At 46.9% G+C, this 27,551-nt stretch overlaps 1 protein-coding gene across 1 annotated transcript in view; it reads left to right on the forward strand.

The window, feature by feature from the left end:
- Nucleotides 1–2,591: 2,591 nt before the first annotated feature.
- LOC139240171 (threonine--tRNA ligase 1, cytoplasmic) overlaps nt 2,592–27,551 on the forward strand; it is a 57,211-nt gene continuing 32,251 nt past the window's right edge. Inside the window, exon 1 of the mRNA XM_070868593.1 lies at nt 2,592–2,701. The gene's annotated coding sequence lies outside the window, so the exon portion shown is untranslated. The remainder of the gene's footprint in view (nt 2,702–27,551) is intronic.

Below are 27,551 nucleotides of genomic sequence, written 5' to 3' on the forward strand. Positions count from 1 at the left end.
AGTTGTAGCCTGGAACGATCCAGTTGCATAGAGTGAAAGTGCAGCTGTAACCTTCACTTCAACTGACAAAGCAGTCCTCCTGCCGCTTCTAAGTTGAAGGTCTGCTTTTACTAACTCACAGATCTCGGTTACAACTTCTTTGTGGAATTGCAGCCTTCTGACACAGTCTGCATCACTCAGGTGCAGGTATGAACGCCAGTCTCGATATACCTGACATGGATATGGCCTCCTGCTCATCACACTACATGCTCTGAGGTTCCTCATGTGATGATGTTGAATGAATGGTCTCCTACGCAGCACCATCATGCAGAAGGCTTGCACAAGGTATAGTATTGTTAGTATTGCCCCCATGATTAAATTCTACCTTTGCAAGAAGCTCAAAACAGCAGGACAAGGTTCTTTGTTCTCTCTCCCCAAGGCCGATGCCCTAGTATGGACCACACCCAGGTCTGAGCATGTGCAATGATCGGGAACCTCCCCACCCCCTGGGCTTCATTTGATTTTCATGCCTTCCATTCGCCTTCCACAGCCCCCCCCCACCCCCCCGCAGGCTTCATTTGATGCATGTTGTTGGCTTCTCATGCCTTCCGTTCGCATTCCACAGCCCCCACCCCAGGCTTCTTTTCAGGCCAAGCCCCGAGCCCTTGTGTCCAGGCGAGGGACCGATTCTGCCGGCCGACGCTCTGACCCTCGAGCCTGGTTTGGAGACGTTCGGTGGTGGCGTGTCAGTTTTTAAAAAAATGAAAAGTTAAAGAATTCCATTAAACTTCCATTTCCTGCATTTTAATTTTTTAAATTTAAGGTGGATTATGGATACTTATGACGCAAAAAAAAACAAACCTAAAAAAATCGTAACTAACAGAGTTATGCTGGCGTACAAAGATTGGGGAAACTTGGAATTTTAAATTTAGGCCCAAGAAAAGCGGCACGCACCAAAAAAAAGGGCGCAAATCATTGGTGAAAATTGATAATCCTACCTTTGTTTAATTAGCTGACTGAAGACAAGACTGCTAGCTGATAAAAAATTTAATGAGTGCTTTAAGTGATTTAATTAGTTTGTCTTCTCCTTTTTTTTTGAAATTCGTAGCCAATCATTCCAATTCTTTGTCAAATCACAAACGCCAGAGGTCACCTTGCACACGTCAAGGATCACTCCGCGCCAGTGCTCCTAGCCAAAAGGCTTAGAGCCACTGCACCGTTCCTGAAAGTACCGCAACACCAGGTTCGTGCCATGGATGTGGATGGGCCAGGCCCTTCTTTGATTGCTAGTTTCTCCTGGCTGATCATTCAGGATTGGTTGTTTTCATAAATCGTTAGTAGTTTCTCATTAGTAGAAAGCTATTGCCTTGAGCTTTTGATTCATGCATTCACTGTCTACCAAATTTTGATCCGTTCCTGTTTTATGAGCATGTACTTGAAGCGAATTAAAACGAGTGATACCAGAGTATGACTCCTGAACTGTGACACAAGAGGTACGATATGACTGGTTTAATGGGCTCAATTTTCCCCAGGGGTAACTGACTTAGTTATGTATTTTTTTGCTCAAAAGTGGGTGTTACCAGCCACCTATGCCAATTCTGGCCATTTAGGCAACTTTGGCCAGCTAATAGTTATTCCATTTCTACGTAGGCCAGCATATGTGGCCTTCGAGAAAATCCTTGTGGACAGTTAAAGAACTTAGCGAAGATAAGGAAATTGGCGCAGGTAAGTGCAGCAGATGCCCGGACAGCAGCAGGCAAGGTAAGAGAGGGAGGGAGAGAGAGGGGGTAGGGAGAAGCCTTTGACGGGGGGGGGGGGGGGGAGACCACTCGGCCTGGGCTCGGAGCGGGAGAACACATGGGCAAGTCCTCCGGCTAGGGGCGGGGGAAACAGACCTGGAGGCTGAAGACAGAAGGCTACAACATAACTACAAAAAGAATAGATTGAACAGCATCACATAAAGGGAAACCATGGGATTATGCATCAAGCAAAACGTGTTGGGAAAAACATATGCGGCTTAACAAGAGACCCCTCAAAAGGTCAGAATTCCAGTTCAATCGAGACATCGGGGCCCAGTTGGAAAAAAAAAGGAACTCTGAAACTATGTAGCACTCTACAAACTAAACCAACATGTATTATATAAACCAACAAAGCCTTAGCAATGTTAAATAAATCTCGGCCGCTCGCCCTGGGCTAGGGGCGGGAGAACCCTCTGGGAGGCCACGAGGCCTGGGCTGGAGCGGGAGGGAGCGAACTGGCCATCATCGGGGGCCACAGGGGCGGCAAGGCAACGGAGAGGTTGGGGGGGGGGGGGGGGGGTGCCAAGGGAGCGAGCGAACTGGCCGGTATCGGGGGCCACAGGGGTGACAAGTCAACGGAGAGGCTGGAGGGGAGGATACGCATAGCAAGAATACATATCAATTATTAAATAAGTAAATATCTTCCTCTTGTGGACTTAAGCCTTTCTAATCCTCTGGTGTGGAGTTAATGGCCGATTGCCACCTTGGAGCGTGACTGCGCATGTGCGGCCATTTCAGCGATGTCAGGAACGTCACTTTTTTCCACCACGCATGCACAGATGTCCCGGCGCAGACCCGCCCCCGCCCCCCTCCCCGAGGCGACTGGCCACACAGTGCGGCTCAGAGTAGAGGCCAAACAGTGGCAAAAGTAAGAAGATTTTTTTCTGGAGCATCTCCTGACGTAATGAAGCTGCGCAACTCGGGTAAGTATGCTAGAAAACGGGCTCGGGGAAAATTTGACCACACTATATCTATAAATTATTCAAATGTTGCATATGGTGCACACATCCTGTGTTATAATTTATAATTTATTTAACATTGAAAATCCATAAGCAAACACTCAATGCAAATGAATAGATTCATATTTATAATGGAAAATTCTGCCTCTACAGCCTATGATTTTCAGTCTTATCAATTTTAAGAAGCGGAAAATTTAATCCTTAAATGCTTTAAGGCAGGAATATAAAGAGAGAAACCACTGACAATGTGGAAAGTTCCTGAGGGCATTAAAGAGATTACGGATGGGTCAGGGACGAAGACTGATGGGTGCAAACATAGTGGGAGGGTGGGGCCTAATGGTCGGAAAGAGGCCAAAAGCAGTTTGGATCCCAATCCCCTGAGCCCCCCGCCCTTCACTCCACTTCAGGGTTGCTATTCCTCTCCAATAATACCAGATCCTGTTAACCATCCCCTGTTATATATGCAGACTATAGATATACTCTCTGTGTAGTCACTGTATAGTTGCAAAAGATGGAGACTTGTTTACCTGATGTACTATCAATAAGGTTTACACTGTGTATATACATGCTGGCACCACTAGAGGGTGCAACTGGTGGAGACTGGTGGCAGGGGCTGTATAAAAGGGGAGCCACCATGCTGCTGCCTCACTCTGGAGTTACGAGTAAAGGAAGGTCACTACAACTTGAGTACAACACATTGCCTCATGAAGTCATTCATAAGTACACTACAGACACCATAACTGGCGATGAGAATACGGACTTTAATGTGATTATGGCTACCTTTGGCACACTAAAAGACTTTGCAGAGGGTGATGATTGGGATGCTTTCACGGAAAGGCTCGAGCTATATTTCGTGGCAAACGACCTGGCAGGGGAGACGGACACATTGGCGGAGAAGTGCAAGGCTATACTGCTGACCAGTTGTGGGCCCGAGGTCTACCGCCTCGTCAGGGACTTGCTGGCACTCACGAAGGCCAAGAATAAGACATACGATGAGCTGACTGAAGTAATTCGCAACCAACTAAAACCAAAGCCTCATGGCCAGGCACAGATTTTACACTCACCGCAGACCTGAGGGCCATGAGATTGCAAAATATGCTGCCGACCTCAGGAGATTTGCGGCACCATGTGATTTTGGCACGCACCTCAACGAAGCATTGCGAGACATCTTCATTAAAGGAATTGGCCACAAGGGCCTCCTTCACAAGCTATTATCTGCCGACACCACAGTCAACTTGCAGAAGGCCATCAGCATCAGTCAGGTGTTCATGACCTCGACCTGCAGCACCAAGCAAATTATTCGTCCTGTGGACTCAAACCTGGCGAGTACTGTACACAGAATGGTGTACAGGCAAGACTGTAGAACGTGGCTCTGCCCAGGGCAGAGAGCACAGACCTCAAGGTTCCAGACTCAGAGTCCACTGAGAGGTGCTAATCGAGTAGCACCAAGCTGGTGTTGTGGAGGAAACCATAGGGCTCACCAGTGTCGGTTTGCTGAGTACGTATGCAAAGCCTGTAACACGAAGGGCCACCTCCAGTGTATGTGTAAAAGAAATACAATTCACCGTCTAGCAGAGGAGTCGGTAGATGACTTTGAATCCAGCGGAGAGTATGATGATTTGGCCAGAGAGGCAGCTCAGCCCTAAGAAGAAGTATGGAATGTATACTTGCACCACTGATTGTCCTCCAGTGAAGATGGAAGTCGAGATAAACGGCGTTCCGGTCTTCATGGAAGTGGACATGGGAGTGAGCCAGTCAGTGATGAGCCAGGATGCCTTTGAGAGGTTATGGAACGAAAAACAATACAGGAAAAGTTGCGCACCGACACCAAGGAGCTGATCCCAGTCCTTGGTAGTGTGGATGTAAGTGTAATCCATAATGGCATGGTGCATAAGTTACCTCTGTGGATTGTTGCAGGTGATGGTCCAACGCTACTCAGAAGAAGGTGGATGGGGAAGATCCAGTGGAAATGGGAAGACATCTTCACTCCAGCAATCGATGTCCCCATGCTCAGAGGCAGAGCAAAATCTCACCTTCGCTTGGGCCAGGCACCAGAGAATGGACCAGCGCAGTACCTGAGGCACAGACCATCCATCACGATTGTGTGGCAATGATCCGACCGGAACGACCTAAAAGTACCTTCCCGGCTCCGGTGGCAGGACTCCTGGGGAGGAAGATCGAATTCACAGGCACTCTTCCAGCTTTTGTGGCAGAATCGCAGGAGAGAGGATCAGGGCAGTCGACCTCGAGGACAGAGGCAAGATGGCGTCCCTGCTGCAGCGAGGTGTAGCGTGGCTGGAAAAAAAGATGGCTGCGGCCAGACCAGGAGATGCAACGCTGAAGGACTGACACGTGGTGTCGAACAAAGGATTTGATTGGGGTAAAGCCAGCAGGGTTCTCTTGAAGGAGACCTGCAACCAACTGAACTTAGAGACATTGTATGCATGGCAATCAATGTAACAAACCGATTAAGAATGTAAAGAATAAAACGTTGTTGTGAGATGTGGAGAATAGAGCGTCCCCAAAAGTAATAAGCAAGCGAATTCGGGAGGGTAAAGGCACTGATCCTGATACCCTGCCCCAGGTCTATCCCATATTGCAGGCACTTCGCCATGGACCTGGAAACGAAAAGGGCGCCAAAACGCGCAGTCGGCCGCCGTTGCCCACCACCCGGGTAGAGACGGCGCAGCCCCCAGACCTAGTCGCTACCTCAGCCATGTCTGGCAGTGAAACGTCAGAACCAATGAGTTTCCCAAACGGGACCTGGAACAGCCAGGTTCCCAACACTGTTAGAGAGCAGGCAAAAGATTCTGCAGCCCTCAAAGGAGGACAGGGAGGCCACACACATCTGTGGCTCTGCCCACCAGTAGGCAATGGCAAAGGCTCTGAGTCCTGGCAAGGTGAGCGAACCAAGCCCACCCCGCCAGCAGGGGGCGCAGCGCCACCATCAGATGACTAGGACCCCGTCCGGTTGCTCTGGAACTAGTGTCCTCGCCTACCTGTACTGCTACCCCAGTACTGACCATGACTGAACCATGAATGCAATCTACCCAATCCTGGCGCAAGACCGTAAAACGTAACAAATGTAAGTCACTGAACCAAGGTGTCACGATACAAACTGTAAAAAAAAATGTTTTTTCTTCCTTTCTTTGTACTTGCACTGTGTCTGATCCTGTATGTTAATGTAACGGGCCAGCTGCATGATCTCGCTGTGGGGGTGTGGGAATGGATGTATGTAGCCATGGACACACACATGGATCACACCCAGAATCCACTGGAACCTCCACTGCATCATCAAACCATCTAAAATGGTAACCACTACTCAACGTTGTGGCAAAAGGACTTGGGAGTTAACAGGGAGTGAGCCTAGCCAATGCACAGCCAAGGGGCAAGAGCTATTGGCATTTAAGTCTGGGGAGAGCTAAGCCAGAGCACATCCTGCAAAGGCAATTGGCACAAAGGACTTGGGGGAGAGTGATGTTATATATGCAGACTATATATATATATATATACACTCTGTGTAGTCACTGTACAGTTACATAAGATGGAGACTTGTTTACCTGATGTACTATCAATAAGGTTTACACTGAATATATACATGCTGGCACCACTAGAGGGTGCAACTGGTGGAGACTGGGATTTCCTGCCCTGGTGGCAGGGGCTGTATAAAAGGGGAGCCACCATGCGGCTGCCTCACTCTGGAGTTACGAGTAAAGGAGCAAGGTCACTACAGCTTGAGTACAACACATTGCCTTGTGGAGTCATTCATAAGTACACTACAGACATAATGACATAATACCCCCAACCATGATGCCAAATTCTGTACCCTTAAATGCTCTGAAACGCCCTTCCTAGTACACTGTTGAATCCTAGGACCCATTGTCGGACTTCCCCACCCCACTCTCAGATCCCCAAACACCCCCCACCCTCATTGCTCACAAGCACCTGGACCACAATCCCATTGCTGTCCGATCCCAGAACTGAGCCCAATGCTCTAAGACCCTGAAACCTCTCTCTCCAATTCCTCCGATTCCGGGAATATTTTCCTGATGATCTCGGAACCTGGGACTTTCTCCGGTGTTCCTGAAACTTTCCCAATACTCCCAGAGCCTGGAATCTGGTGTTTCTGGACCCTCCCTCAGTACTCCCAGACCCGAGTGTTCCTGGGCCCTCCCCCAGAACTCCCAGACCATGGGACCTGATGTTCCCGGAACCTCACCCAGAACTCCCAGATCCTGGGACTTGCAGTGTTCCTGGGCCCTCCCCCAGGACTGCAAAATGGACTGCAAAAGTTTCTATAGATATGTAAAGAGAAAAAGGTTAGTAAAGACAAACGTAGGTCCCCTGCAGTCAGAATCAGGGGAAGTCATAACTGGGAACAAAGAAATGGCAGACCAATTGAACAAGTACTTTGGTTCGGTATTCACTAAGGAGGACACAAACAACCTTCCGGATATAAAAGGGGTCAGAGGGTCTAGTAAGAAGGAGGAACTGAGGGAAATTCTTATTAGTCGGGAAATTGTGTTGGGGAAATTGATGGGATTGAAGGCCGATAAATCCCCAGGGCCTGATGGTCTGCATCCCAGAGTACTTAAGGAGGTGGCCTTGGAACTAGCGGATGCATTGACAGTCATTTTCCAACATTCCATAGACTCTGGATCAGTTCCTCTGGAGTGGAGAGTAGCCAATGTAACCCCACTTTTTAAAAAAGGAGGGAGAGAGAAAACAGGGAATTATAGACCGGTCAGCCTGACATCAGTAGTGGGTAAATTGATGGAATCAATTATTAAGGATGTCACAGCAGTGCATTTGGAAAGAGGTGACATGATAGGTCCAAGTCAGCATGGATTTGTGAAAGGGAAATCATGCTTGACAAATCTTCTGGAATTTTTTGAGGATGTTTCCAGTAGAGTGGACAAGGGAGAACCAGTTGATGTGGTGTATTTGGACTTTCAGAAGGCTTTCAACAAAGTTCCACACAAGAGATTAGTGTACAAAGTTAAAGCACATGGGATTGGGGGTAGTGTGCTGACATGGATTGAGAACTGGTTGGCAGACAGGAAGCAAAGAGTAGGAGTAAATGGGTACTTTTCAGAATGGCAGGCAGTGACTAGTGGGGTAGCGCAAGGTTCTGTGCTGGGGCCCCAGCTGTTTACATTGTACATTAATGATTTAGACGAGGGGATTAAATGTAGTATCTCCAAATTTGCGGATGACACTAAGTTGGGTGAGCTGCGAGGAGAATGCTATGAGGCTGCAGAGTGACTTGGATAGGTTAGGTGAGTGGGCAAATGCATGGCAGATGAAGTATAATGTGGATAAATGTGAGATTATCCACTTTCGTGGTAAAAACAGAGAGACAGACTATTATCTGAATGGTGCCAGATTAGGAAAAGGGAAGGTGCAACGACACCTGGGTGTCATGGTACATCAATCATTGAAGGTTGGCATGCAGGTACAGCAGGCGGTTAAGAAAGCAAATGGCATGTTGGCCTTCATAGCGAGGGGATTTGAGTACAGGGGCAGGGATGTGTTACTACAGTTGTACAGGGCCTTGGTGAGGCCACACCTGGAGTATTGTGTACAGTTTTGGTCTCCTAACTTGAGGAAGGACATTCTTGCTATTGAGGGAGTGCAGCGAAGGTTCACCAGACTGATTCCCGGGATGGCGGGACTGACCTATCAAGAAAGACTGGATCAACTGGGCTTGTATTCACTGGAGTTCAGAAGAATGAGAGGGGACCTCATAGAAACGTTTAAAATTCTGATGGGTTTAGACAGGTTAGGTGCAGGAAGAACGTTCCCAATGTTGGGGAAGTCCAGAACCAGGGGTCACAGTCTAAGGATAAGGGGGAAGCCATTTAGGACCGAGATGAGGAGAAACTTCTTCACCCAGAGAGTGGTGAATCTGTGGAATTCTCTACCACAGAAAGTTGTTGAGGCCAATTCACTAAATATATTCAAACAGGAGTTAGATGTAGTCCTTGCTACTAGGGGGATCAAGGGGTATGGCGAGAAAGCAGGAATGGGGTACTGAAGTTGCATGTTCAGCCATGAACTCATTGAATGGCGGTGTAGGCTCGAAGGGCCGAATGGCCTACTCCTGCACCTATTTTCTATGTTTCTACTTCCAGAGCCTGGAACCTCTCAAAGTATACTGGACCCTCTGATCCCATCCCAGTACTGCCAGACCTTGTTGGATCCTAAGGCTGCACCAATGCTGCTGTCAATAGCCCTTGGTGTAAAAACTATTGACGTTACATCTGTGCTCTTACTAAACTTCTGACTCACTGTGAGCAACATCATGGGAGCCATGCTAGTATATATAGTGCAGTGTTTTTTAATTTTACATGACAGAAAGCAAGGAAACATTATGGAGATGAAGAGTCTGAGCATAAATATTGCAATGGAAAAGATTTATTGAAAGAATATTGCTACAGAATGCAAGAAAGCAAGTGAAAACATGATTCTGGCACCTGCGAATTCCATGGTCACCCAGCCTGTGAAGAAATTCGAACACATATTCACGCTACCACTAAGACTGCCTATATCCATCTCCGTAACATCGACAACCCTCTGAGATATCTGCGCTCCACCATTGGCGGACGTGCCTTCAGCTGCCAAGGCCCTAAACCCTGGAATTGCCTCCCTAAACCTCTCCACCGCCCTACCTCTCTTTCCTCCTTAAAACCTACCTGTTTGACCATCTTTCGGTCATCTGTCCTAATATTTCTGTACGTGTGTTGGTTTTAAATTTTGTTTGATAATGCTCCGATGAAGCACCTTGGGACGTTATATTGCGTTAAAGCCGCTATATAAATACAAGTTTATATTGTACAAGAAAGATGAGAGAAAATATATTAATGCTACATCTGCATTGCTGCCCATTACAGACTCATAGTGAGACAAGTAAGTGCTTGCTTTCACATCCTGCTTGCATCACGGGGAATTCAGAGCTCCAGATATGGTGCTCAAAAAGATGAATAGAGTGCTGCACAGTAGCCTCCAGTTACGAGGGTGGGCTTCACAGACTACAAACAATAACCATCTTCAGAGTAAGACCAAGTCAGACATGATGTTACATAGGGGATTGACTAAAAATCACTTTTTGTCGTGGCAATATCAACTAAAGGGTACAATCCTAAAGGGGGTGCATGAACAGAAACTTGGGGGTATATGTGCACAAATTGTTGAAGGTGGCAGGGCAGGTTGAGAAAGCGATTAAAAAAGCATAAGGGATACTGGGCTTCATAAATAGAGGCATAGAGTAAAAAAGCAAGGAAGTTATCATGAACCTTTATAAAAAAACTAGTTTGGCTTCAACTGGAGTATTGTGTCCAATTCTAGGCACCGCACTTTCGGAAGGATGTGAAAAGGTTTACGAGAATGATTCCAGGGATGAAAGACTTCAATTACGTGAATAGACCAGAGAAGCTGGGGTTGTTCTCCTTAGAGAAGAGAAGGTTAAAGGAGATTGGACAGTGATGTTCAAAATCATGTGGGGTCTGGACAGAGTAGATAGAGAGAAACTGTTCCCATTGTCGGAAAGGTCAAGAATCAGAAGACACAGATTCAAGGTGATTGGCAAAAGAACCAAAAGCAACATGAGGAATAACTTTTTTATGCAAGTGGTTTGGATCTTAAATACAATGCATGAAAGGATGGTGCAGCAGACTCAATCGTGGCTTTCAAAACAGAATTGGATTAGTACCTGAAAGAAAAAAACTTGTCGGGCTACGGGGAGTGGGACTAGCTGAACTGCTCTTGCAGAAAGCTGGCACGGGCGCCACAGGCCGAATGACCTCCTTCTGTGCTGTAACCATTCTATGATTCTACCTCCTTTTTGTTGCAAAGGTGAGTCGTTGAGTGACCTGAATTTAACTCAGTCATGAGCCTGTTTTACCAGTTACCAGGATACCAATGCTGTAACAAATGAAGAAAATCAGTAACTCAGAGTAGCCACGAGTATAACAGGACCTCAAACTTGGTTTAAAACATGAATAAGCTGTCACCTTTAATGTGTATGAGAGATGAACTGTAATTATTTTGGTGCAAGACAGCACCTTGGTTATATTATACTTTCAAGACTGAAACTGCCAAACCTATGATTTGGCTGACATTGAAAACTGTCAGGTACACATAGGTAGCACGGTCTCACATCAAACGGCCATGTTTCCATTTATAGGGGAAACTAAAACTACGGGGCCATAGTCTCAGAATAAGGGGCCACCCCATTTAAAACTGAGATAAGGAGGAATTTCTTCTCTAAGAGGGTTGTAAATCTGTGGAATTCTCTGTCCCAGAGAGCTGTGGAGGCTGGGTAATTGAATATATTTAAGGCGGGAGTAGACAGATTTTTGAGTGATAAGGAAATAAAGGGTTATGGGGAGCGGGCAGGGAAGTGGAGCTGAGTCCATGATCAGATCAGCTATGATCTTATTAAATGGCGGAGCAGGCTCGAGGCGCCAAATAGGATATTCCTGCTCCTATTTCTTATGTTCTTATGTTTCCAAGTTTGTGCTACTAATGGGTAACCTTACCTACTAACCACACATTCGGTGCCCACTACTAAAAACATCTATGTTTAAAATGGGCAGTCGTTTGTATCAGCCAAAAAGTGATAACCACGATCCACTTGCATTGACAACAATTTCAAAGTTACAGGTTAATTCCGCGTTTATTTCAGACCAAAATAGCTGTGTTTACTCACTAGTTTGCACCTCGTTAAGGTGCACTGAATGTTAAATTAAAATTAGCACCCCATATTGTAGCATTAATACTAATTAAGAAGTTGTATCAGCAAAAAGATCTTTCATTCTCATCATTTACATTTACATCATGCTCTGCAAATTGTAGTTGGCATAATTAGCATAATGCTAAATCAGCCTGGAAATGTACTGTATGTTTTCTTCCTACATTACAAGTGTCTACACGTCAAAATAAATGAATTGGCTGTAAAGCGCTTTGGGATGTCCTGAGGTTGTGAAAGACGCTATAAAAATACAAGTCTTTCTTTCTTAATTATGTTGTCTGCTAACAAGCACATAACAACAGTTTTTGAGTCAAAGTAGAAAGTTCTGGTTTGAAAGGTCATCGACCCAAAATGTTAATTTTGTTTTTCTCTCCACAGATGCTGCCTGACCCGCTGAAATTTCCAGCATTCTCTGTTTTTATTTCAGATTCCAGCATCCGCAGTATTTTGCTTTTATTTTATAGAAAGCTCTGGTAGCTGTTACAACATCCACTGTAAATGCCTTCAGGCAATACCGTCTTATTAAAAGTCATGCTCACCTGCTATAAAGTGTGTCAAATTATCAGTCATAGCATGTTAACCCTATATGTGAAAAATCACCAAGGCAGTCACTTTGCAGCGTTGGGCAAAATAGGCTCATGACTGAGTTAAATTCAGGTCACTCAACTACTCACCTTTGCAACAAAAAAGAGGTAGAATAACAAGATCTTGAAGTAATATTTTTCTTGATTGTTAAGTAACCTTGCAATGTAGGATGAACCCACTATACAGTTCCCTGTTTGAAACCCTCCACTCACAGCACTGAAACGGCGCTGATCAAAGTTGAAAATTGTCATATATGTATACTCTGTGTATATACTATGCTGATACCACTAGAGGGTGCAACTGTGGGAGGCCCAGGCAGGAGCTGGATAAAAGGTTGGTTACCACGCGGTGAAGGCATTCTGCAGTTATAATAAAGAGATTAAGATCACAACAGTTCAAGCACAGCACCAGGCCTCGTGGAGTTATTCTACAGATAAGTAGAGACATATTAACTGGCGACGAGTACAGATCACGGAATTACACGCAGAGGTGGCTGCCGTTGGTAGTTTAGAAAAGTTTACAGAGGGTGAAGCCTTTACTCTGGTTTCGCTGGCCAGGTATCACTTCTACACACACCGCCACACCGAGGGCCAGTATTTAGTGGAATATGTCGCAGACCTACGAAGGCTCGCAGAACCGTGCGAATTTGGCGAACTCCTCAGCAATGTGTTGCGGGACGTTTTCACGACGGGATGGGATGGGACGTGAAGCGCACCATCACCTTAAGCCAGATGTTCATGACCTCAACGTTGAGATTCTCCCAGAATCAAAACTCACTGGCAAGTACTGTGCAGAAAATAACTGTTGATCAAAGAATTAGTCCGACTCAGAGTCTGCCAAGGAGTGTAAATGTGAATTGTTTAACATGCTGGCGTTGTGGGGGTAACCATTCGGCCCGTCTGTGTTGATTCAGACACTATGTGTGCAAAGACTGCGGCCAAAAGGGCCATCCACAGCGAATGTGCAGAAGAACGACTCAAAACGTGGCAGAGGAGTTGGCAGGAGGTTTCTGATCCAACAAGGATCATAAAGTACAAGCTAGAGAGGTGACTCAGCCTGAGGGAACAGTGCACAGAGTGCACACTTTCACTACCAAAAGTCTCCCCATGATGATGAAAGTCAAGATAAATGGCATTCCTGTTTCCATGGAGTTAGACACGGGGGCGAGTCAGTCACTTATGAGCCAGAAGGCATTTGAGAGGCTGTGGGGCAACAAAGAGCAAAGACCCAAGTTGAGCCCGATTCAGACAAAGCTGTGCAATTACACCAAAGAACTGATCCCAGTTATCGGCAGTGCGAACGTAAAAGTATCCTATGATGGAGAGATACACGAATTGCCACTGTGGTTTGTACCAGGCGACAGGCCAATGCTGCTTGGCAGAAGCTGGATGGGGAAGATTCGGTGGAACTGGGAAGACGTCAAAGCACTATCTTCAGTGGACGATACTTCCTGTGCGCAAGTGCTGAGCAAGTTCCCATCCTAATTTGAACCAGGCATCGGCAACTTCACAGGCACCAAAGTGCAGATCCACTTGGTCCCCGAGACATGGCCTGTTCATCACAAGGCTCGAGTGGTCCCTTACATGATAAGGGAGAAAGCGGAGATCGAATTGGACAGACTTCAACGCGAGGGAATCATATCATTAGTCGAATTCAACGAGTGGGCCAGCCTGATTATTCCGGTACTAAAGAGCGATGGCACGGTCAGAATCTACGGCGACTACAAGGTAACGATCAACCGAGTTTCATTACAGGACCAGTACCCGCTACCCAATGCCAATGGTCTCTTTGCGACATTAGCAGGGGGAAAGGCATTCACCAAGCTGGATCTAACCTCCGCTTATATGACCCAGGAGCTGGCTGAGTCGTCGAAACAATTAACATGCATTAACACACACAAGGGACTGTTTTTGTATCACACGTGCCCGGTTGGGATCCGCTCGGCTGCAGCCATCTTCCAAAGGAACAAGAAGAGTCTGTTGAAATCAGTTCCACGCACTGTTGTATTTCAGGATGACATCCTAATCACTGGTCGCAACACCACCGAACACCTCCACAACCTGCAAGAGGTTTTAAGTTGACTAAACAGAATTGGACTCCAGCTGAAACGATTCTGGCGCCAGAGATAGAATTCCTGGGGAGGAAGATTGCGGCAGATGACATCAGACCCATGGACTCGAAGACAGAGGCCATCAAGAATGCACCCAGACCACGAAATGTAACGGAGCAGCGCTCGTTCCTGGGACTCCTCAACTATTTCAGTAACTTTCTTTCAGGGTTGAGCACCTTGCTCGAACCGTTGCACAAGTTGCTACGCAAGGGAGATGACTGGGTTTGGGGTCAAAATCAAGAGGCCGTCTTCAAAAAGGCCAGAAACTTGTTGTTCGAACAAGTTGCTTGTATTGTATGACCCAGGTAAATGTCTAGTTTTAGCATGTGACGTGTCTTCGTATGGTGTCGGGTGTGTTTTACAGCGAGCAAATGTAGTGGGCAAACTCCAACCGGTTGCATATGTGTCTAGAAGTCTATCCAAGGCTGAAAGAGCCTACAGTATGGTCGAGAAGGAGGCTTTGGCCTGTGTCTATGGGATAAAAAAAAATGCACTAGTATTTGTTCGGACTCAGGTTTGAGTTAGAAACCGATCACAAGCTCCTGATCTCACTGTTTTCGGAAAGCAAAGGCATAAATACCAATGCTTCATCGCGAATCCAAAGATGGACTCTCACACTGTCGGCCTACAATAATACGATCCACCACAGGCCAGGCACTGAGAACTGCGCCCAAGCCCTCAGCCGGCTACCGCTGCCCACCACCGGGGTGGAAATGGCGCAGCCCGCAGACCTGTACCTGGTCATGGACATTTTTGAAAGCGAAGGGTCACCCGTAACGGCCACCAGATCAGGAACTGGACCAACCAAGACTCTGTGTTATCTCTTGTAAAAAGTTGCGTTCTCAATGGGGGCTGATCAGCGGTCCCAAGAGAAATGCAAGATGAGATAAAGCCATTTCACCATCGTAAAGACAAAATGTACATCCAAGCGGATTGCCTCTTATGGGGCAACTGCGTCGTCCTGCCAAAAAAAGGCAGGGCAACCTTCATACGCGACCTACACAGTGCCCACCCAGGCAATCATGAAGGCTATTGCCAGGTCCCACATCTGGTGGCCCGGCATTGACTCGGACTTGGGGTCGGCGTGCGCCAGTGTAACACTTGCTCACAATTGAGCAGTGCCCCCAGGGAGGCTCCACTTAGTCTGTGGTCCTGGCCTTCGAAACCATGGTCCAGGATCCACGTAGATTATGTGGGTCCCTTTCAAGGAAAAATGTTTTTTGTTGTAGTGGACGCCTACTCTAAGTGGATCGAATATGTAATAATGGCATCCAGCACGTCCACCACCACCATTGAAAACCTCAGGGCCATCTTCGCCATCCATGGCTTGCCCAACATTCTAGTCAGCGACAATGGTCTGTGTTTCACCAGCTCAGAATTCAATGAATTCATGACCCGCAATGGCGTCAAGCATGTCAGGTCTGCCCCGTTCAAGCTCGCATCCAACGGCCAAGCGGTGTGCGCAGTCCAACCCATAAAGCAGAGCTTGAAATGCGTCACGGAAGGCTTCTTACAAACCCGCCGATCCCGGGTGCTGATCAATTACAGAACACAACCCCACTCGCTTACCGTGGTTTCCCCCTGCAGAGTTACTAATGAAACGTGCACTCAAAACCAGGCTTTCCTTAATTCACCCTGACCTCAACAATCAGGTGGAAACCAGGCGTTATCGGCAAAAGATATACCATGATCGCACGGCTGGATCACGCGACATCACAGTAAATGACCCGGTGTTTGTGCTGAATCACTGTCATGGCCCCAAATGGGTCACTGACACTGTTTTAGCCAAGGAGGGGAATAGAGTGTTGTCAAATTGCTTAACGGACAAACGTGCAGAAAGCATTCAGACAGACTAAATTGCGATTTACAGTATACTGGGAGAGGACCTTACCTTCAGCGATCCACCTACACACACCCAATCAGCAACAGACCTAGCTGCCAACCACGAGGATGATCCCACCACTCCAACAGTTCAGTCAGATCAACAGCGCTGCAAGACAGCAGTGGCCCAACCAACTCACCCATGCCAGAAGTGACACTCAGACGATCAACCAGGGAGCGCAGAGTTCCGGATCGCCTCAACCTGTAACTAACTCGCATCAAAGACTTTGCGGGTGAATGTTGTCATATATGTATACTCTGTGTATATACTATGCTGGTACCACTACAGGGTGCAACTGTGGGAGGCCCAGGCAGCTGTATAAAAGACTGATCACCATGCGGTGAAGGCAGAAGGCACTCTGCAGTTACAACAAAGAGACGGAGGTCACAGCAGTTCAAACACAGCACTAGGCCTCGTGGAGTTATTCTACAGATAAGTAGAGACATATTATAAATGACATTTTCTGTAACTAAGCATGGTGCACTATCCCTCCTCACCCCCCAACTTCTCTGCAGCCTTTGACATTATCCTCCTCCAATGCCTTTCTGCTCTTGTACAGTTCGGTGGGACTGCATTCATCTTGCCTATCCATTATGTAGCCAGAGTTTCTCTCCCAATGGCTTCCATTTTCTCTCCCACACTGTCAGCTGTGGAATTCCCCAAAAATTCATCCTTGGCCCTTTCCTCTTTGTCATCTACTCACTGTTTCTTGGTGACATCTGCATACATGCGGTCAGCTTTCGCATGTTTGCTAAGGATACCCTCTCAACCCCTCCATTGTCTCTTGGATGAGCTGCAGTTTAGTTCAGCTAAACATTGGAAAGATCAAAGTCATTGTCATCTGCCCCTACCACTAACTCCATGCCTTCATTCCTCTCACAGGCCATTGACTCAGGTTGAACCAGAGCGCTTGAAATCTCATCATTTTAATCAACTCAAAGCTGAGCTTCCGACTCCATATCCTCTCTATCACAAAGACCACTTACTTCCACCTCTGTAACTTGGGAAGCCTCCAGCTCTACCTCAAGCCATCTACTGCTGAAATGCTCATCTGTGCCTGTCACCTCCAGACTTGACTATTCCAATGCTTTCCTGGTCAGTCTCTAATGGTCCCCCCTCTGTAAACTTCAGCTCATCCAAAAAGCTGAGCCTTTATCCTATCCAGCACCAAGTCTCGTTCACTAATCATCCCTGTTCTTGCAGACCTACATTAGTTTAAATTCCTTCATTGGTTTGCACCTCCCTATCTCTATAACCTCTACCAATGCTGCAATACCCACCTCCTAAATTTCCATCTGACTGGCCGTTTGGGCAGCTCTCGTTCTTTGCCCCTCCATTGACAGCTGCCTGGGCCCTAGATCGGTCCTAGCGGATTGGAAGGTATTAAATGTAACACCATTATTCAAGAAAGGAGGGAGAAAGAAAACAGAATTACAGGCCCGTAAGCCTGACATCAGTCGTCAGGAAAATGCTGGAATCCTTTGTTAAGGAAGTGGTAATATGGCACTTAGATAATCATAACATGATTAGGCAGAGTCAACATGGTTTTATGAAAGGGAAATTGTGATTGACAAATTTATTAGAGTTTTTTGAGGATGTAACTAGTAGGGTAGATAAAGGGGAAACCAGTGGATGCAGTATACTTGGATTTCCAAAAGGCATTCGCTAAGGTGCCACATAAAAGGTTATTTCACAAGATAAGGGATTGGAGGTAATGTGTTAACATGGATAGAGGATTGGTTAACGGACAGAAAACAGAGAGTAGGGATAAACGGGTCTTTTTCAGGTTGGCAAGCTGCAACTACTGGGATGCCGCAAGGATCAGTGCTGGCGTCTCAGCTATTTACAATCTATATTACTGACCTAGATGAAGGGATCGAGTGTAATGTATCTAAGTTTGCTGATGATACAAAGCTAGGTGGGACAATAAGCTGTGAGGAGAACACAAAACGTCTGCAAAGGGATATAGACAGACTAAGCAAGTGAGCAGTAAGGTGGCAGATGGAGTATAATATAGGTAAATGTGAGGTTATTCACTTTGGTAGGAAGAATAGAAAAACAGAATATTTTTTAAATGGTGAGAAACTTTAAATGTTGGTGTTCAGAGAGACTTGGCTGTCCTTGTGCAAGAAATACAGGTACAGCAAGCAATAAGGAAGGCAAATGGCATGTTGTCCTTTATTGCATGGGGGTTGGAGTATAAGAGTAAGAAAGGCTTTGGTAAGATCACACCTGGAGTACTATGCACAGTTTTGGTATCCTTATCTAAGGAAGGATATACTTGCCTTGGAGGTGGTGCAATAGAGGTTCACTAGATTGATTCCTGAGATGAGAGGACTGTCTTATGATGAGAGATGTGTAGAATGGGCCTATACTCACTGGAGTTTAGAAGAATGAGAGGTGATCTCATTGAAACTGTTATGTATGCAATAAAGGTACAAACTGAGTACTGTTTAACTGAACAAGGTACAACCTTGGTTCTGCTTTACTTCGGCCCAAAGTGTCTGACTCACGAAATGGCTGGCCTTTTATACTCGAGCAGCACCGACATCCAACAATGACACCATTTGGTGACTACAAACAGCATGTACATACATGACAGAAACATACAAGATTCTGAAGATGATTGACAGGGTAGATACTGAGAGGTTGTTTCCCTTGGATGGAGTGTCTAGAACTAGGAAGCACAGTCTCAGGATAAGGGGTAGGTCATTTAAGACAGAGATGAGGAATTCCTTCACTCAGAGGGTTGTGAATCATTGGAATTCTCTGCCCCAGAGGACTGCGGATGCTGAGTCTCTGAATATATTCAAGGCTGAGATAGATAGAATTTTGGAGTCGAGGGGAATCAAGGGATATGGAGGTCGGGCAGGAAAGTGGAGTTGAGGTCGGTGATCAGCCATGATCTTATTGAATGGCGGAGGAGGCTTGAGGGCCTGTAGGGCCTATTCCTTATGTACTCTCTCAAATTCCTTTACTAAACACCAACACCTCTTCACCTACCTCTCCTCCTTTGAGACTGTCCTTAAAAGCCACTTCAAAACCCACCTTTTTGACCAAACATTTGGTCACCTTTCCAAATAGCTCTTACTTTGCTGTAGCCTCCATTTTCTCCTTCTGCCTCTGCCAATCGACATGGGCTGTTTTCCCCGTTAAGGGTGCAATGCAAATACAAGTTTTTTAAACGCAAGTCATTCTTGGAGCATAAATTGGAGGTTAGAAAAACTGTTCAGGCAGTTAGAATGTTTTGGATACAATTATCAAAGATCCTCCCTGACTTGTTTTTCATTTAGGTGTCAGCCTTGGCTCAGTGGTAGCACTATTGCCTCTAAGTCAGAAGATTGTGGGTTCAAGTCCCAGGGACTTGAGGGCATACTCTAGAAACATAGAAACATAGAAAATAGGTGCAGGAGTAGGCCATCCGGCCCTTCGAGCCTGCACCACCATTCAATAAGATCATGGCTGATCATTCCTTCAGTACCCCTTTCCTGCTTTCTCTCCATACCCCTTGATCCCATTAGCCGCAAGGGCCATATCAAACTCCCTCTTGAATATATCCAATGAACTGGCATCAACAACTCCCTGTGGCAGGGAATTCCACAGGTTAACAACTCTCTGAGTGAAGAAGTTTCTCCTCATCTCAGTCCTAAATAGCCTGCCCCTTATCCTAAGACTGTGTCCCCTGGTTCTGGACTTTCCCAACATCGGAAACATTCTTCCCGCATCTAACCTGTCCAGTCCATTCAGAATCTTATATGTTTCTATGAGATCCCCTCTCATCCTTCTAAACTCCAGTGTATAAAGACCCAGTTGATCCAGTCTCTCCTCATATGTCAGTCCAGCCATCCCTGGAATCAGTCTGGTGAACTTTCGCTGCACTCCCTCAATAGCAAGAACGTCCTTCCTCAGATTAGGAGACCAAAACTGAACACAATATTCCATGTGGGGCCTCACCAAGGCCCTGTACAACTGCAGTAAGACTTCCCTGCTCCTATACTCAAATCCCCTTGCTATGAAGGCCAACATACCATTTGCCTTCTTCACCGCCTGCTGTACCTGCATGCCAACTTTCAATGACTGATCGACCATCAACACCCAGGTCTCACTGCACCTCCCCTTTTCCTAATCTGCCACCATTCAGATAATGTTCTGCCTTCGTGTTTTTCCCCCAAAGTGGATAATCTCACATTTATCCACATTATACTGCATCTGCCATGTATTTGCCCACACGCCTAACCTGTCCAAATCACCCTGCAGCCTCTTGGCGTCCTCCTCACAGCTCACACCGCCACCCAGTTTAGTGTCATCTGCAAACTTGGAGATATTACATTCAATTCCATCATCCAAATCATTAATATATATTGTAAAGAGCTGGGGTCCCAGCACTGAGCCCTGCGGCACTCCATTAGTCACTGCCTGCCATTCTGAAAATGACCCGTTAATCCCGACTCTCTGCTTCCTGTCTGCCAACCAGTTCTCTATCCACGTCAGTACATTACCCCCAATACCATGTGCTTTGATTTTGCACACCAATCTCTTGTGTGGGACCTTGTCAAAAGCCTTTTGAAAGTCCAAATAGACCACATCCCCTGGTTCTCCCCTGTCCACTCTACTGGTTACATTCTCTAAAAATTCCAGAAGATTTGTCAAGCATGATTTCCCCTTCATAAATACATGCTGACTTGGACCAATCCTATCACTGCTTTCCAAATGTGCTGCTATTTCATCCTTAATGATTGATTCCAACATTTTCCCCACCACTGATGTCAGGCTAACTAGTCTATAATTACCCGTTTTCTCTCTCCCTCCTTTTTTAAAAAGTGGTGTTACATTAGCAACCTTCCAGTCCATAGGAACCGATCCAGTGTCGATAGACTGTTGGAAAATTATCACCAATGCATCCACTATTTCTAGGGCCACTTCCTTAAGTACTCTGGGATGCAGACTATCAGGCCCTGGGGATTTATCGGCCTTCAATCCCGTCAATTTCCCGTCTAATAAGGATATCCTTCAGTTCCTCCTTCTCACTAGACCTTCGGTCCCCTAGTACATCCGGAAGGTTATTTGTGTCTTCCTTTGTGAAGACAGAACCAAAGTACTTGTTCAATTGGTCTGCCATTTCTTTGTTCCCCATTATAAATTCACCCGAATCCGACTGCAAGGGCCCTACGTTTGTCTTTACTAATCTTTTTCTCTTCACATATCTATGGAAGCTTTTGCAGTCAGTTTTTATGTTTCCGGCAAGCTTCCTCTCGCACTCTATTTTCCCCCTCTTAATTAAACCCTTTGTCCTCCTCTGCTGTATTCTAAATTTTTCCCAGTCCTCCGGTTTGCTGCTTTTTCTGGCTAATTTGTATGCCTCTTCCTTGGATTTAACACTATCCTTAATTTCCCTTGTTAGCCACGGTTGAGCCACCTTCCCCGTTTTATTTTTACTCCAGACAGGGATGTACAATTGTTGAAGTTCGTCCATATGATCTTTAAAGGTTTGCCATTGCCTATCCACTGTCAACCCTTTAAGTATCATTTGCCAATCTAATCTAGCCAATTCGCACCTCATACCATCAAAGTTACCTTTCCTTAACTTCAGGGCCCTAGTTTCTGAATTAACTTCGTCACTCTCCATCTTAATAAAGAATTCTACCATATTATGGTCACTCTTCCCCAAGGGGCCTCACACAACAAGATTGCAAATTAGTCCCTTCTCATTACACATCACCCAGTCTAGGATGGTCAGCTCTCTAGTTGGTTCCTCGACATATTGGTCTAGAAAACCATCCCTAATACACTCCAGGAAATCCTCCTCCACCGCATTTCTCCCAGTTTGGTTAGCCCAATCAATATGTAGATTAAAGTCGCCCATGATTACTGCTGTACCTTTATTGCACACATCCCTTATTTCTTGTTTGATGCTGTCCCCAACCTCACTACTACTACTACTGTACACAATTCCCACTAGCGTTTTCTGCCCTTTGGTATTCCGTAGCTCCACCCAAACCGATTCCACATCATCCAAGCTAATGACCTTCCTTACAATTGCATTAATTTCCTCTTTAATCAGCAACGCCACCCCGCCTCCTTTTCCTTTCTGTCTATCCTTCCTAAATGCTGAATACCCTTGGATGTTGAGTTCCCAGCCTTGGTCACCCTGGAGCCATGTCTCCGTGATGCCAATCACATCGTATCCGTTAACTGCTATCTGCGCAGTTAATTCGTCCACCTTATTCCGAATACTCCTCGCATTGAGGCACAGAGCCTTCAGGCCTGTCTTTTTAACACACTTGGACTCTTTGGAATTCTGCTGTAAGTTGGCCCTTTTTGTTTTTTGCCTTGGGTTTCTCTGCCTTCCACTTTTACTATTCTCCTTTCTATCTTTTGCTTCTGTCTCCATTTTATTCCCCTCTGTCTCCCTGCATATAGGTTCCCATTCCCCTGCCATATTTGTTGAATTCCTCCCAAACAGCACGAGCAAACACTCCCCCTCGGACATTGGTTCCGGTCCTGCCCAGGTGCAGACCGTCCGGTTTGTACTGACATTTCAGTGCAGTACTGAGGGAGTGCTGTCTTTCGAATGGTACATTAAACCAAGGTACCTTCTGCCCTTTTAAATGGACGTAAAAGATCCTATGAAAGTATTCGAAGAAGAGCAGGAGATTTCTTCTGATGTCCAGGCCAATGTTTATCCCTCATATGGGCTTAATTTTCCTCAGTGATTTGCGCCGTTTTTTTTGGAGCAAGCTGCTCTTTTTTGGCCTAAGTTGAAGAATACAGTTTCCCCACATAATTTGCAGCAGTGTAACTCAGTTAGTTACGATTTTTTTAGGTCAGTTATTTTTTCAGCCAAAGGGGGCGTAACCAGCCACCTATGCCAATTAGCAATGTTTGGCCAGCTGAGAGTTACTCCAGTTGTGCTTAGACCAGTGTCTGTGGCCTCTGCTGAAAAACCTTGTGGAGAGTTAAGGAAATCGGCGCAGCAGAAGCCTGGAAACACTAAAAGAATTGAAAAACACACAGCAACAGCTTACCTCCAGCCTCGCCCGAAGGCTGTCCGGTCCAATTCTCAGTCCCCAGTTCAAGAGAGACTTCGGGTGGGGTTGGAGGTAAGTTGCTGCTATATGTTTTTCAATTCTTTTAATGTGTCTGTTGATAGGTCCTTAATATTCATGGGTTACAATGCTGATTGAATACATGACAACACCTCCCCCCCCCCAAAGTATTATTGGGATCACAGGTTGAATCTCTCTGGTGGTTTACGCTCTCTTGTAGAGCGCCTGAGTTGGGGCTCTGGTTGTTGGGCGCTGGCCTGAGTGTCTGCTGCTTGCGGTGCCTCAGGCCTATCCAGACTGCCCACAGTGATTGGGCTCTCCTCCCTTTGGTTCCGGTGTTTGGTCACCTGTGGTGGAATTAACTCTACATCGTGTTCTTCCTCTGCTTCTTCTATGGGGTTGCTGAACCTCCTTTTTGTTTGATCCACGTGTTTGCGGCAGATTTGTCCATTGGTAAGTTTAACTACCAGAATCCTATTTCCCTCTTTGGCAATCACAGTGTCTGTGAGCCACTTGGGCCTTGTAGCGTAGTTGAGGACAAAAACAGGATAATTTACATCAATACATCGCGCCCTCGCATTCCTGTCATGGTAGTCATATTGTGGCTGGCGCCTGCTCTCGACAATTTCATGGTGGGGTGTATAAGGGATAACCGAGTTTTGAGCGTCCTTTTCATTAGCAGCTCTGCGGGTGGAACCCCTGTGAGCGAGTGTGGTCGGAATCTATAGGCCAACAGGAGGCATGATAAGCGTCTTTGTAGGGAACCCCCTTGGATTCTGAGCATCCCCTGTTTGATTATCTGCACTGCTCGTTCTGCCTGGCCGTTTGAGGCCGGCTTGAATGGTGCCGTTCTGACATGGTTAATTCCATTGCCTGCCATGAAGTCCTGGAATTCAGTGCTTATGAAGCATGGGCCATTGTTGCTGACCAAAACGTCCGGTAGACCGTGGTGGCGAACATTGCCCGTAGACTTTCTACCGTGGCAGCGGATGTGCTTGAATTTAAAATGTCACACTCGATCCATTTGGAGTAGGCGTCTACTACAACCAAAAACATTTTTCCCATGAAAGGACCTGCGTAGTCCACATGGATGCATGACCAAGGCTTGGTGGGCCATGGCCAGGGGCTAAGAGGGGCTTCCCTGGGTGCACGTGTTGCACCTGCGAACACAAAGTTCCAGATCTGCGTCTATCCCTGGCCACCAAACGTGTGACCTGGCAATTGCCTTCATCATAACAATGCCCGGGTGCTCATTGTGGAGTTCTCTGATGAACACCTCTCTGCCCATCTGGGGCATGACTACGCGGTTTCCCCACAGTAGGCAATCAGCCTGAATCGAGAGTTCATCCCTGCGCCTGTGAAATGGTTTAAATTCCTCAGGGCATGCCCTGTACGTGGCTGCCCAGTCCCCATTCAGGACACATTTCTTGACTATAGACAATAGCGGGTCTCTATTTGTCCAGACTTTAATCTGACGGGCTGTCACGGGTGAGCCTTCGCTTCCGAAAGCTTCAACAGCCATGACCATCTCAGCAGCATGTTTGGTAGCCCCTTCAGTGGTGGCTAGTGGGAGCCTGCTGAGTGCATCGGCGCAGTTTTCTGTGCCCGGTCTGTGTCGAATTGTATAGTCATAGGCGGCTAACGTGAGTGCCCACCTCTGTATGCGGGCCGATGCGTTTGCATTTATGGCCTTGTTGTCGGCCAAAAGGGACGTTAGGGGTTTGTGATCTGTCTCCAGCTCAAATTTCCTGCCAAACAGGTACTGGTGCATTTTCTTTACAGCATATACACATGCGAGCGCCTCCTTTTCTACCATCCCGTAACCCCTTTCTGCCTGGGACAGACTCCTGGAGGCATAAGCTACCGGCTGTAACTGACCCTTGACATTGACATGCTGCAACAAACACCCGACACGCATCGCACGTGAACACAAATTTCTTACATGGGTCGTATAGTGTTAACAGAGTGTTGGAACATAACAAATTGCATGCTTTATTAAAAGCCCTTTCCTAGCTGTCCCCCCAGACCCATTCGCGACCTTTGCGTAGGAGCACGTGTAGCGGCTCTAGCAGCGTGCTCAATTTGGGAAGAAAGTTACCAAAATAGTTCAGGAGCCCCAGGAACGAACGCAGCTCCGTCGTGTTACGGGGTCTGGGTACTCTCTGGATCGCTTCCGTCTTGGACACAGTAGGGCTGATCCCGTCTGCTGCTACCCTTATCCCCAGGAATTCTACCTCTGGAGCTAGGAAGACGCACTTCGCCTTTTTCAGTCGCAGCCCTATCCGGTCCAGTCTGCGTAGCACCTCCTCCAGATTCTGGAGGTGTTCTTCAGTATCATAACCCGTAATGAGGATGTCGTCCTGAAAAACCACCATCCCTGGAATCGACTTGAGGAGGCTTTCCATATTTCGTTGGAAGATTGCGGCGGCCGAGCGAATCCCGAACGGACATCTGTTGTACTCAAACAACCCCTTGTCTGTCGTGATGGTGGTCAGCTTCTTCGACTCACTCGCCAGCTCCTGGGTCATGTAAGCTGAGGTCAGGTCCAATTTTGAAAAAAGTTTGCCACCGGATAGCGTCGCAAAGAGGTCCTCCGCTCTCGGTAGTGGGTACTGGTCTTGGAGTGACACCCGATTGATGGTGGCCTTGTAATCGCCACATAGCCTGACCGACCCATCCGCCTTGAGCACCGGCACAATCGGGCTCGCCCAGTCACTGAATTCGACTGGCGAGATGATGCCTTCCCTCAGCAGGCGGTCCAATTTGCCTTCTATCTTTTCCCGCATCATGTACGGCACCGCTCTGGCCTTGAGGTGTACTGGCCTGGCGTCCGTGTTTATGTGAATCACTACCTTGGCCCCCATGAAAGTGCGATGCCGGGTTGAAATAGTGAGTTAAATTTGTCCAGGATCTGTGAGCATGATACTCGTTCCAGAGAGGAAATTGCATTGACATCGCCCCATTTCCAGTTCATGACAGCAAACCAACTCCTCCCCAGTAGTGCGGGACTGTCCCCTGGGACAATCCAGAGTGGTAACCTGTTCTCCGAATCTTTGTGGGTCATGACTACCGTGGCGCAGCCTAGCACCGGAATGATCTGCTTTGTGTAAGTCCGTAGCTGTGCATCAATCTGTGATAAATTTGCCCTCCTGGCCTTGGACGCCTACAACTTTTCGAACTGTTTGATACCCATCAGAGACTGGCTGGCCCCCGTGTCTAGCTCCATTGATACTGGGATGCCATTATGTCCTGGTGTATGAACTGTATACGTGCTCCACATGAACTCGCTGAACTTCAGCTTCCAGCGATTTCCCCCAACGTTCATTTCTGCAATTTCTGCAGGTATTTTGCTCATCTCTGCAAACTCTGGCTGAGTGTGTGCCTCCACGCCTCCAACATGAGCTGTTGTTGGAAACAAAAGATCTCTTGCCAGTCGATCGTCCCTGACTGCCCCTGTTATTGTCCTTGAGTGCGCCATTAACAGGTGTTGATGGCCCCATTACTGGCTGCATTGTCCCTTGCAATGGCATGAATCGCCGTTCAGCTTGCCATTGTCTCTGTCGAACTCCTCCTCTGGGTTCGACTACATGTTGGGGCATGACCGATTGCCCCTGTCTGCCTGGAGAACTGTGTGCTGCTTTAACAATGTTGAATCTCTGTCCCAACCATTCCTTAACACAGTCCCTCTCGTCTGTTCTGCTAGTGGCTATGCTCACGTGGTTTAAATCCCAGTTTCTCGTCATTGAATACATAACATCTGTATGCTTCACTTTGCAGCCTCAGCTCGCATTGTGTCCCTGGTTACCATGGCAGCCCGATCTTTTTGGCGCAGATCAAGGCTCCATCTCCAAAACTAAAGGTCGGGTTGCGCCACGCCAAAATGAAGAAATCCAACGGGGAAAATTAGATTTTTTTTTGGCGTACTTAGGCCCCAAAAAAATCAGGCGTAACTCTTCAAGTATGCCAAAAAAATGCTTTGGGGAAAATTGAGCCTATAGTTTGTATTACAAATGGCTGTTGTAGCAATCACATGTAGCAAAGTAGGATTAGAGTGGATAGCTCCAAGGTACAACTGTAAGTGGCCAACTGATGTCCTGATGTACTGAAATATTTATGATTACGAACAAAATAGACAGCAAAAGACCAGCTTGTCCAGCGAGCCTGTCTTATATTGTTAAGTGCAACGGAGCGGTATCCAATTCAAAACAAGGTTCCGTAAAGTGGCCAAAACTAGTGGGAGGTCGCCACACGTTAAAAAAATGCACACACAGCCATCTTCCACCCCCTGAATTGGAGTTCAGGACTGGAACATCTATGAACTGGTGTGGAAGCAAGTCCTCCTCTGAGTGAGTAACGGGCAGCTCTGGTCCATCACGCGCTAGGTCACGACACGTCTGACATGTGGCGCGCTGGAACCGCGAGCAGGTGATGGGGCCAGA

This window comes from Pristiophorus japonicus, chromosome 2 (genome assembly GCF_044704955.1).
Source record: "Pristiophorus japonicus isolate sPriJap1 chromosome 2, sPriJap1.hap1, whole genome shotgun sequence".
Lineage (NCBI taxonomy): Eukaryota > Metazoa > Chordata > Chondrichthyes > Pristiophoridae > Pristiophorus > Pristiophorus japonicus.